The sequence below is a fragment of the Lissotriton vulgaris genome, chromosome 12 (assembly GCF_964263255.1).
Source record: "Lissotriton vulgaris chromosome 12, aLisVul1.2, whole genome shotgun sequence".
Lineage (NCBI taxonomy): Eukaryota > Metazoa > Chordata > Amphibia > Caudata > Salamandridae > Lissotriton > Lissotriton vulgaris.
In genome coordinates this window covers 185,785,324-185,799,021 of record NC_141700.1, presented here as the reverse complement: position 1 = coordinate 185,799,021, position 13,698 = coordinate 185,785,324, and positions in this window count along the sequence as shown.

The window sequence follows — 13,698 nt, the reverse complement described above, 5'->3', positions numbered from 1 at the left end:
AGTGCAGCAAGAGGCATCTGGATTATTGCATGGTGCTGAAAGGCTTCCCATTGGAAGTACTGGACTCTGGGTTGCTCCAAACATGGTGCAGCCAGTGTTGCCTGCCTTTAATGGTGTTGCATGGTGTAGAGTGAATACTGAAAACCTTATGCCTTTAAATTTCTTTCAGCTGTTTATGGACAATGTATTTTAGGATGAGATTGTTGACCTGACTAAATTGTATGCTAAACACTATTTGAGGGACAGCAGTGCCAGACTTAAGCCCCACTCAAGAGCCACCCGGTGGACTCCCACAAATCTGGATGAGTTGAAGAAGTTCTTGGGCTTTTTGATGGGCTTGTCTCTGTCTTCACATTGGTCTACGTAGCCCCTCAATGGCAATAGCTACATGTCCTGCATTCAAGGTAGTGATTGCCATTTGCTTCTTCTTTGAAAGCCATATTTTGTTGATATTTCTTCAGCCTTGCTGTGAGATCACCCTGATTGTGGCCATAATTTTAAGATTAGGCTTGTCCTTGATCACTTTGTAGATCTATTTTTCAAGATCTATATTTCAAGGAGAGAAACAGCTGTGGATGAGTCTATGGTCCTGTTCAATGATCATTTGGCATTTGGCAGTACATTTTTGGCAAGAAGGCATATTATAGAATTAAGATGTATATGCTGTCTGAGAGTAGTACTGGATATTTCTATAATGTCAGGGTGTACACCAGTAGCTATTGACCCCCCCCCCAGGTTGTCCGTCCACTTGCGGAGTCAGTGAGAAACGTTGGTGGGAACTTGGTAGAGGACTTTTTAACAAAGGTCATCATTTACGTGTAGATATGTTCAACACTGGTGTGCAATTGTTCAGTCATTTGTTCAAAGTGGGCACTGCTGCTTGTGGCACAATCTGCTATAACTGTAAACGTAACCCAAAAGAGCTTGTTTGCAAAAATACTTGAGAAGGGATAGTGCATGGACTTGCGCAGCGATTATCTCCTGGCTGTGAAATTTTCTACTAGGAGAGATGTCTACATGCTGACTACCATCAATGATGAAAGTACTTCACCTGGGCGGAGGAAAATGTGATAATCACAGACATTCAATATGGGTTCCGCTCTGGGCACTCCACCTTATCCCAATGCCTTAATTTATATTTGATCCTGGGGAAGTATACAATCGCCCGCCGGGGTACGCTCTACATGTTCTTCATAAATTTATCCTCCACTTTTGACTGTCTCAATCGGGGGAAATTGTGGCAATCCATGAGGGCCATGGGGGTGGAGGATAACCTGGATGGATTTCCCGAGGATCTGCATAGGGATACCAAGGCCAACATTAGATATTCCGAGGATCCTTGTGTCTCTAGGGATTTTAACATCGAGAGGGGTGTACAGCAGGGCAGTATTCTTGCGCCGTTTTTATTCAATCTATATATAAATGACTTGCACAAGATGTTGGTAACAACAGGGGCTGATTTCCCTTTTGTGGGCCGCCGGGGATTGCCTGTCCTGCTTTATGCGGATGATGCAGTCCTCATCGCTAGAACAGAAAAGGGCCTACAGACCCTGCTTGACACCTTTCGGAGCTTTATGGAGGATTGCAACCTAGCAATCAACCATTCTAAAACATATATTATGCAGGACGGGTCCCGTCCCAAGAAGGAGTATCCCTTTAAAGTGGTTAATGAAAGGGTGCCCCTGTCAGCGACATTTTGGATGATAAATTGAATTGGGGGCCCCTCATTCAGAGGACTAAGGGGTTAGGGGGAGGGCACACAGGCCAACACAGCAATCTTCAACTTTGTCGCCAAAATGGGTAAGCGCCCAGTGGTGGCAATGTTGAAATTATACCAGGTGAAAAGTGTTGCCATCTCGAGCTACGGGAGTGGACTGTGGGGATTTGCTAGAACTGATGCTATTCAGGCGGTGCAGAACGATTTCTTAAAACGCCTCCTTGTAGTGCCAAGGGGTACATCTAATCTGGTGGTCCACGAAGAAGTGCGGCTGCCATATATTAGTCATAACCTGGCCTTGTACCCCCTGCTGCTCTGGCTCAATTGTTGGATGAACGATGAGGTAGCTCTTAGCCATCAGATTTTAAGGGACATTTTAAGTCTGAATTTCATGCTACGAATCCCGTGGATAAAATATATTAAGAGCTGCTTTGAGGAGTTAGGGCGGCCTGATTTATTTTTTAAGCCTGATCTTATTACCATGGAGGATGTGGGTTATGTCAAGAAGACTTTTATGACAATTAAAAAGCTTGAAAGAGATCACATTGAACTAGGAAAACACAGTGTCCGTAAATATGTGATGCTCAAAACCATTCCCTCTATGGAACCGTATCTTTTGTGGTCTTTGTCAACACCCAAGCGGTTTTTATTGGTCAGGTTTTGTTTGGATTATTTTCATTTGCTTTTAGCGGTCCCAAAGGGGAGCCACAGGGTACAGGTGCTAATACCCTGTGACTGCGACGGAGTGTCTCCACAGGATCTGCTACACTTTGTGTTTTTTTAACTTTTACACTATTCCTCGTAGATATTTTTTAATTCCTCCTTTAAAGAAGCTGAATTTGATCAAGGTCCGCCTGCTCTATTTTACCGAGAACTGTTGAAACCAGATTGTATCCCATTTGTAGTAGGTTTTTTAAAATCTGCCTTGCAATCTAGAATCTGTATGGAGAACTGATAGCCACTTTATGCCATGACACTTTATACTCTCTGTGGTTGTATTTTGTACTATGGTCTTGCCCTCTTCAACCCCCATATTCATTCGTCAGATGTACATATTCTAACCCTATTGTATTATATTGGATCAATGATTATTTATAATTAATTGAATTGTATTTTATAAATTGTTTTATGGTGCTGTGTAACTTTTATGATTTTATTCATAAAACCGAATAAAGTATTTTGATGATGATGATATTTTATGCTCAGATATTATGGTTGCTATTAGTGTGAAGTATTTAGTTAGAGATGTTGTTTGCATCTACTTCCAATTGGTTTGTGTTTTCTTTTGTGTAGAATTTTTTTTAATGGTGGTATGAGTGGACTTGTGCTTGGCTGGCGGTGTGCGTGGACTGGTGCTTGGCTGCCAGTGTGCATGGACTGTTGTTTGGCTGGTGGTGTGCGTGGAATGGTGCTTAGCTGGTGGTGTGTGCGGAGTGACATTTTACTGACGCAGTGTGTGGAGTGGCATTTGGCTGGCAGTGTGCATGGAGTGGATTTGGCTGGCAGTGTGCGTGGAGTGGCGTTTGGCTGGCCCAACTGCCAGCCTGTGTGATTGCTGTGTCAGTCATGTGGGCGTATGAAAGTGATGGCCCTTGAATGGCGCTGTCTGTTGATATGAATGTTATAATGTGCTGGGCTTGTGGTCGGGAGTGTAAATGGTCTTGTGTGCCATGTATGAAAGGTGTGTGAATGGCCTGTAAATATCTGTGAATCATTAGTTCAGGTTTTTAACCTTTTAATTATTAACAGTGCATTTCATTTTTGTGAAATTGATTGTTGATAAAAATTTAACGCTCTGAACCTTCACTCACACTCATGCCAAATCCATCCAGTATGTGTGCACTCTAGCAATAGGTACCATTTTTATCGGGAGAACTTGGGAAATGCTGGGTGGGAGGAAATTTATGTGAGGAAAATGTGTTTTTTAGCTAAATCTGTGGTTTGCAGGGAATTCTGGGTAAGAAAATGTTGGAGTATCCATGCAAGCCACACCTCCCTGGAATCCCCTGGGTGTCTTATTTTCTGAAATTTCTGGGTTAGTTAGGTTTCCCTAGATGTCATTCCAGGCCCAAAAAAGAAGGTGACTCAATTGCAAAAATAGGTTGTTTTGTGATCGATATGTGTGATGTCTCCACTGTACATTTTGGTCCATTTCCTATTGCAGGCACAAGGGAGTCTGGGTAACAGAACCTGGAGAGGGCCACACAACTCACCCGATCCTGCATTCCCCTAAGTGTCTAGTTTTCAATAATGTACAAATTTGCTAGGTTTCCCTAGGTGCTGGCTTAACTAGGGCCCAAAAACCACAGATGTGTTTTTGGTCATTTTCTGTCGCAGGTACAAGGCCTACCCACATAATTGAGGTCCGATTTTTACCTGGAGACATGTGTGAGTGCGGGGCAGAAAGAAGTTTGTGCCTCCCTTCCGATTCCAGAGCTTTCCATCACAGCAATGTGAAGAAAATTTGATTTTTTGGGACGAATTTTAGGTTTGCAAGGGATTCTGGATAACAGAACCATGTGAGAGCCACACAAATAACCACTTCCTGGTTTCCCCTGGGTGTCTTGTTTTAAAAAATGAACAGGTTTGCAAGATTTCCCTAGGTGCTGCCTGAGCAAGCGCCCAAACTCCACAGCTAGGCAGGCACATTACAAAAAAGGGCCAGTTTTCCGTGCAAAAATGTGATTTGTCCATGTTGCATGTTGGTCCGTTTCCTGCTGCGGGTACTAAACCTACCCACACAAGTGAGCTACAATTTTTTTGGGGTGATTTGTGGGACTGCTGGGTGAGTAGAAGTTTGTTGCTTCCCACAGATTCCGGAATTTTCCATCACACAAATGTGAGGAAAATTTGTTTTTTTAGACAAGTTTGATGTTTGAAAGGGATTCTGGGCAATAGAACCTGCTGAAAGCCACACACGTCACCCTGCCCTGGATTGCCCTGGGTGTCTAGTTTAATAAAATATACAGGTTCTCCAGGTTTCCCTAGATACCAGCGAGCTAAGGACCAAAATCCACTGCATGGGCACATTGCGAAAAAAAGGGTCTGTTTTCTGTGGAGATATGTAATGTGTCCACAATGCATTTTGGGCTGTTTCCTGTTGCGAGCACTAGGCCTATCCACAAGAATGAGGTACCATTTTTCTTCGGAGACTTTTGGGAACGCTGGGTGGGTAGAAGTTTGTGCTTGCCACAGATTCCAGAACTTTCCATCACACGAATGTGAGGATAATATTTTTTTTTATACAAGGTTTGATGTTTGCAAGGGATTCTCAGTAACAGAACCTGGTGAAAGACACACAAGTCACCCCATTCTGGAATCCCTGGGGTATCTAGTTTTCAGAAATATACAGGTGTACTAGGTTTCCCTAGATTCAAGATAGCTAAGGCCCAAAATCCACAGCTAGGCAGATTGCAAAAAAAGGCTCAGTTTTCCTTGGAAAAATGCGATGCATCCCTGTTGCCTTTTGCGACGTTTCCTGTTACAGACACTAGGCCTACTGACAGAATTGAGGTGCCATTTCAGGAGACTTATTGGAATGCTGATTTGAAGGACGTTTGCGGCTCCCTTCAGATTACAGAGCTTTCCATCACAGAAATGTTAGGAAAATGTGTTTTGAGGTTTGCAAGCGATTCTGGGTAACAGAACCTGGTGAAAGCCACACAAGTTAGCCCATCCTGCATTTCTCTGGGTGTCTAGTCTTACAAACTGTACAAGTGTGCTAGATTTCTCTAGATGCTGAGCTAGGGCCCAAACTCTACAGCTAGGCACAATGCTAAAAAAGGGTCAGTTTTCAGTGGAAAAATTTGATGTGTCCACATTGCGTTTTCGGACATTTCATGTCACGGGCACTAGGCCTACCCACCCAAGTGAGGAACCATTTTTATTGGAAGACCAATGGAAATGCTGGGCAAAAGGAAGTCAGTGGCGCCCTTCAGATTACAGAGCTTTCCGTTACAGAAATATAAGAAAATGTGCCCTTTAGATACATTTTGAGGTTTGCAAGTGATTCTGGGTAACAGAACCTGGTGAAAGTAAGTCATAAAAGTCACCCCATCCTCGATTCCCTGTGTGTCTAGTTTTCAGAAATATACCGGTTTGCTAGGCTTCTCTAGGTGCCGGCTAAGCTAGGACCCAAAATCTACAGCTAGGCACATTGCTAAAAATGTAATATGTCCATGTTGCCTTTTGGGCCATTTCCTGTAGTGGGCATAAGGCCTACCGACAGAAGTGAAGTACCAATTTTATTGGAAGACTTGGGGAAATGCTGGGCGGGTAAAAGTTTGTGTGTCACCACAGATTCCTGAACTTACCATCACAGAAATATGAGGAAAGTCTTTTTTTAGGCAGATTTTGAGGTTTGCTAGGGATGCTGGGTAACAGAATCTGGTGAGAGTCACACAAATCATCCCCATTATGGATTCCCCTGATTGTATAGTTTTGAAAAATGTACAGGTTTTCTAGGTTTCCCTAGGTGCCAGCTGAGCTAAGGCCCAAAATCCACAGCTAGGCACATTGCAAAAAAAGTGACAGTTTTTAGTTAAACAATGTGATGTGTTCACATTGTGTTTTGGGCAATTTCTTGTCACTGGCACATGGCCTACCCACACAAGTAAGGTACCAGTTTTATTGGGAGACTCACGGTAACACAGAATAGTAGAAACATGTTATTAACAATTGTTTTTCTATGCATGTCTTCCTTTCAAATGTAAGATGGTGTGTAAATAAGAAGTCATTTTGGAAAATGCCCTCTTAGTCACATGCTAGTATGGGTACCCACAAACTCAGAGATGTGCATAAAACCACTGCTTCTAAACTCCATATCTGGTTCCCTGGCCGGAATTACATAAGTTTCCTTCATACCTGTTTTATACTCTTTATATTTTACCAAATGAATTGTTGTATTTCCGGTAGACAATGAAAAACTATTGCAAAGTGCAGCTCAGTTATTAGTTCTGTGGAACTCGGCTTCTTGGGGATCCTACAAGCCCTCTATATCCCCACAACCATAGGGGTCCTGCGGACGTACTGGTATATTGTTTTCAAAAATCTGCCATAGTTTAATGAAGTTACAGGTGAAAATGTAGGCACAAATGGCTTTTTTTTCAACTTAATTTCAATATTTATTTTATTTCAAATGTTGCTTTCTATAAGAAAACCTTCAAGGATCTACACAAATGTCCCCTTGCTGAATTCAGAATTTTATCTACATTTCAGGAATGTATAGCTTTCCAGGATCCATTAAAGTTTTACACCCATTTCTACCATTAAGTGGAAGTAAGTTGAAAGCACAGAAAGCAGAAAAAATAGGCTATGTCCCAGTAAAGTGCCAAAACTGTGTAGAATTTTTTTATTCTGGCAAACGTCTGTCTGTTCCTGAAAGCTGGGTAGATGGTGATTTTAACACCGCAAACTCTTCATTTACACCATTTGCAGGAAAAAAGGAAACTTTCTTCTACTGCACCCTTTTCCCATTTCCCTCCCCCCCCAAAAACAGACTTTTGCTGTATTTTGACTAACTCCTCGGTGCCCTCCAGGGGAATTCACAAACACTGGGTACTTCTAAAATACTCAGTAAAAAAGGATACAAATTTGGCATTAATACCTTATGTAGACAAAAAGTTATTGGGGCCTTAGTACAAACTACCCCAAATAGCCCAAAATAAAGCTTAGCACAGTATGGGGGAGGCCTAGCAGCGAAGGGGTTAATACATTTCCTGCTAATAACAAAGACTGTAAAATAGCACACACCTCAGAAAGTCCTAAAATTTAGCCTAAAAAAGGTCCAATGTGCCATTTAGAGGGTTTGAGTTAGCAGAGCTATTGTAAATCCCTCTGACTGATCTACAGTCTTCTGTACAAATGGGGCAGGACTGATAAAACAAAAAGGTAAGCCTCTCGGCCAGTTCTACTTACCCGAAGGGCAATCAGAATAAAATTCAGCACTGTATCAATGACCTCTCCACTTCCCAAACTATGCAGTTAATCGAAAGCTAGTTTGTGGGTTCTGATTCCTGATCATTTTAAAACTGGGTGACAAAACTGCCTCCTCTGTTGTATACAAAGTGCACAGAAAGGTAAAGTGCTTTGTGCTTTGGGGTGCAAACCCATTGCAGGGGCAATGGGGAGTGAGGAGAACCAAGTACCATGGAAAGGGAATGCTGCCAAAAAATGTATGGGGCCTCATTTAAGAGAGGTGGCGCATCGCTGCATGAAAGCAGCGATGCTCCACTTCTCAGTGCACCCTCTTTGTGACACCAATGATGCATCATATTTACAATATGACGCATCATGTCGCAAGGAAGGACAGATACGTCAGTATAACGGACGTATCTGTCAGTGCAAAATGTGGTGAATTGCTGGAGTTGTGTCGGCAGCCTCACGCAACTCCAGCAATGTTCCTTTCACATGGGGCAAGCCCCACGTGAAAAGGCCTGCGTCACCCTTAAGGTTTTGACGCATTGGCGTCCTAGAAGTGGTACAGTGAAATCTCATAGATTTTGCTGCACCACTCCTACGACCCTTTCTTGCAGGGTGCGCTCACCCTGCATACATTATACCTGGCGCAGGTATAATGTAGTGCAGGGGTTTATGAAGTGACGCATCTACTTAGATGCGTCACTTCTTAAATATGGCGCAACATGGCGCATGTTTTACGCCACTGGTGTGTCACAAAAAGTGACGCACCGGTGGCGCAAAAGTGGGAGCCCCAAGGTTTTTAGTGGAATCTGGTCATAGAAATGTAAATCTCTCTGAAAGAACTATTTGGAGATGCAGTGCAGGAAGGGATTTGGCATATGAGGGTTCTTGTAGAACTATTGCTGTCCCTACCGCCCTATTTGGAGCATTGATAGTGTTAGTCTATCAGTAGTAGAGCTGTTTCATTTTAGATATGACTCCAATGGTGAAGGTATCTGAATGGTGAAAATATTCTGGAATTCCTAATATTGTAAAAGTATCTCTAATATATTTGAACCATGGACTATCTAAAGCCTTATCCAGGCATAAACAGTCACCCAGCATGAATCTAGGAAAAATAGCCTCTGAGTGTTCCATACTCTGAGCCAGAGTAACAATGGCTGCAGTCGGATGTGGTCTTCTATAAATCCTCGATCAACTTCTTTGTAAAAAGAAATGTATACACATTGACTTGGGAACTGAGAGAAGCCTTTTCAATAATTTATTTTCTGTAGTCTATGAACAATTACTGTTAGAATACCGCTATTCACCAGCCCCAAATGTGGCAATAGAAAGGCACTTACTTCTAAAAATACAAAACAATTCTTTCATGGGTTTGTGTCCCAACCTTTTGGGAAATCTAAAAACTACATCAGCGGGCCATTTGAATTATAGAGGCACACCTAAATATGTAAAATTGGGAACTTTCATAATCTCTAAATTGCCAAGCGCAAATGTCTTAGTTTTATTAAGGTTCAGGCCACACTTCATTATAAAGAACGGAGTTCTTGTGTCCTAAGGCCCTATTAGTCATAAAGGTGTTAAAGGCACCCAGCAAGATTTCAAGAGGTCATTGGCTGTTCTGGCTATGCTGACTTAGTCATAGGTATAGAGTAGAACAGAGACCTGACACAATCCAATTTGTGCTTAATCTTTTCTTGTATGACAGTGGCACTCTATACTTCCATACCACATCATGCAGGATTGGAATCTATTGAATGGGCACTGCTCAAAATGGAGAACTTATCGAACAATCAAAAACATTTTTTGCTACAGTTGTTAAAGTTCTGTTTGCACAACAGCTACTTCTCTTGGAAAAATGAGTATTTTGCCCAACTACACGGAACTTCTATGGGTTTTGCAGGGGCCCCTGCATATGCCAACATTTTCATGGCTCAATACGAAGCGAACAACTTAATGACACACATGGAATGGTCACATGTTAAAATGTACAGTCGGTTCATAGACGACGTATTTTTAATCTGGGACGACACACGTGAAAAACTTGAAGAACTAATCACAGCATTAAACACAGTGGACCACAGGATTCAATTCACCCATAAAATCAGTGATCGCATCATTGACTACCTTGATGTCAGGATAACAAAAACACAACATGGTTTCGAAACAGCACTATATACGAAACCAACGGACCGCAACAGCGCACTTCACTACAAAAGCTTTCACCCCAGGAGTCTTATCAGCAATCTACCGGCATCTCAGTTTATTCGAATCAAACGTATTTGTTCGGAACCCCACGAGTGTCAAATGAATTTGGAAAAACAAACCCAGAAATACATAGACAGAGGCTATCCGCCTGAAGTTCTGGAACAACACTTGGAAAAAATAACCACGATGAACAGAGCTGATCTCTTAAAAACACGAGAAAGAAAAACACAAACCAAAATGGTATTCGTGACCAAATATACAACACTCTCTACAAAAATCAGAACCATCATCAATAAACGATGGGAACTGTTATCAGAAGAACCAGACTTTCATGGGATTTTTAGAGAGCTACCAGTACATGCCCATACTAGAGGACCAAACTTAAGAACTAAGTTAAAACATAAACAACCTACCATGAGTTCGACAACATACAAAGGAACAACAAGATACACCAATTGCACTAATTGCAACAATGTGATCACAGGAAATGTGTGCACACACCCAACAACAGGAAAAACTATACAGCTCAAGCACAGCAGTGACTGCAATTCCAACAACGTCGTATACGCAATCAAGTGCCCTTGCGGCAAAATGTACGTTGGAAAAACGGAACGCAAAGTGAAAGTGCGTATAACAGAGCACAAGAGCAGAATTCGCAACTTGAACTTAACGTCACCCTTGGTACTCCATTGGAGAGATGAAAAACATACCATATCACAATTGCGATTTTTTGTAATTGAAAAGGTACAGACTAAGGAAGGCATTGATAACCACCAGAGATTAATGCAACGCGAACTTTTTTGGATCAAATATCTAAAAACATTGACCCCTCTAGGGTTGAATGACAAATACGACCTCTCATGTTATCTGTAGGAATACCATTTGTTACATGGATCACCAAGTTATTGTATAAATCCCTGAGATTAACACCCTGGGAAAATATTAGACACATAACATTAACATAGAATGGATTTGATCATGTAAAACTGTGTCCAATGAAACATTAATCCCATCCTGATGTGGGGTTATAAACATGAGCCTTAAGTTTGATCACCATATGATCTACTCATTTGTACACATATTAACATGCCATATGATGTTATAGATTATGAAAGGACATGACAATCAAATGTTTACGTTGGTGTATATAGACCTTATATGCATTCACATGACTTTAGGCATTATATAGTTTGAAATTAATTTTTTGTAAATAGACATGACCACTGAATGCACACGTGAAGTGCATATAGACTGTTTATGGGTTTATGTGATTTTATGTCCCATATAGTTTGTAACAGGTTCGAAGACTTAGGTTAGTACACTTTTTAAACCACCCATAAGTGTTAATCAGTAATTTACGACCCTCATATTATTATTGGCGGTCACCCCTAGCACCGCAGTAATACATAACTGGAACCACAGGGCCAGTCTTTATAATCAGCCTGGTTATAATGTAAGCATTCCTCCACAGCGATCATCTACCGCCATCACCACATGAAACAATCAGCATATGTAACCACACGGACACGGTCAGAATACATCTTTGTTATGAATAGTGATCGCTCGTAGAGAGTTGACAACAGCTCATTGATTACATTTTTTAAGTAGACCCATCACAATACACATCGGGAATCCGCTGTGATTGAAATTTCTTCTAAACGGGTCAGCGAACATCCCAACATCAGACTCTACAGATTGTCCATTCGTGGGCGATCGAACACATTAACACGATCGAATAAATTAACGTGATCTTACAGTATCAGATCACCAACATAGCAGCGAACATTGAACTCCCTGGTAAAAGACAGGTTCAAATATGGCGCCCATAATCACCAACAGGAGATTCACGTCCCTTTTGGTGTGGTCCTTTCTCTATGTCATCAACTCCACTTCACGGTGAAGTTATCGGAGTACATATGGCGTCCTACCGGCACTCCGCGTAGGATAACGCTCGTTACATGGAACCCTATTCATGGTGGAAACCTTCGGTGAACAAGGTACGCTGCAATATGTTCATCCTGAGTATTTAGAAAATATCACCGCACTGCTTTTAAGCAGACTAGTAATCGAATTTTCTCTCACCAGATATCGAACTGATCTTGGTGCAGATAAGGTAAGGGTCTCACGACCAGGAGTACTAGAGAGATAGACATGCTAAACAGGATCAGTTTTATCCTGACACATATATATCCTGACACATATATATTTCTTTTTTCAGCAAGCATATAAAGACACAGACAGGTACGTTCCCTTTAGTTCCCTTGGGAAAGAGTTCACTAAACCTTGATGTTGTCATTTTTTGACAATCAACTTTGATTATTATCATTTACAGCGATCAATACTGAATCCAAGGATTGAGACGCATATAAATTGTTTGAACCATCAGGTATGACCTAATAATAGAATTCAAACACACACCCCATGAACCCCCGTTAAGATTCTGACATCATTTTTTTATATGTTTGATTTCCAGACACGCCCCTGATGAAGGCACCATCGCGGCGCCGAAATGCATTGGGCTCATGTGTAAAATGTGTATATACTGTATAATGTGGAAATTGCATTGAAATCAGAGCACTGAAGTATTAGTAATGTGTGTAATATTGATAAAATGTTGAAATACGCTTGTATTATGAAAAATGACAATAATACATGAGTAATATAAATAAGCTTAAAACAGAATCAGAATAAAACAAGCAACTAAAAGTATTAAGATTGTGCGAAGTATAATTAAAGCGCGGAGCGCTAAGTGCACAGTGCCCGATCTGGTGGGCCCAACAACCCTCCGTAACTTGCTTTCAAACCCCAGGACTGACAACCCTGATAGATCGGAGCACCATTGGAATAGCCAGAAACATTTTGAATAAAAGGGAGTGCTCCTTGCGCACATCATTTACTTAATCTTTTCTTGTATGACAGAGAAAGATCTCAAGACCATTATTATATAGAAGAAAGTGGAAGGGAGCAAGGACGCAGCAATGCCTTATCCCAATTACTGATGTAAAATTCTCTGTAAGCTCCCCATCTCTGCTATAATGGACTTTTGCTGAAGTTTGGACATGAAGCCTATGAAGCAGCATTATAATTGAATTGTCAACCCCTAAATTTTCCCGATTGGCTCAAAGCTTTAACCTATTTCAAATGCACATCTCCATGAAGACAAAGGGGATGCACCCTTTTTTGTGCTTTTGTGTACTTTTCCACAATGAGTGTGAAGTTCAGGGTCTGTTCGATTGTACCCATGCCTGGGCAGAATCCAAACTGAACTCAGATAAGCAATGTGTTTCTGCTACTCAGTTTTCAAGTTTGGCTGGGCTAAATCTACCTAGAATTTTTACTGAGCTATCCAGCAAGGACATTGTGTGATAGCAGTGTGGTTGGCCTTTGTCACCCTTCTTAAAAATGAGGACTATGATCACCTCTTTCCAAGTTTTACCTAGGGGACCAAATATAGCAGACCTTCAAAAATTTCTAATTAAAGGTCCCCAGAATTGTGTTTGGTATTTCTAAGGGCCTGTGCCCCGGTCTCATTGTTGCTCTCTTCACTATCGCTAAAGATTTTCAAGTAGAATCCCATTTCAATTGCTGACCAATGTGAGGGTCTCAACTTTGGGGTTGTCCTCACCTGACAGTTTGGGGGAGATAACCACCTGCACGAAGGCTCTTGAATCTTTGATAACAGATTCGATATTAAAGTCTTCCCAGCCCTTTTCTTTCATTTCTTTTTGTCTAGTAGCAACCGCTGCCTTGTAAAACCTACTGTTTGTCCAAATTTCTTCCTGTTCTTGAAGATGATCCATAAGGGCTTGCTTGAGGAGTCTATGGGCTTGGGAACATGCCTGTTAAACCACTGT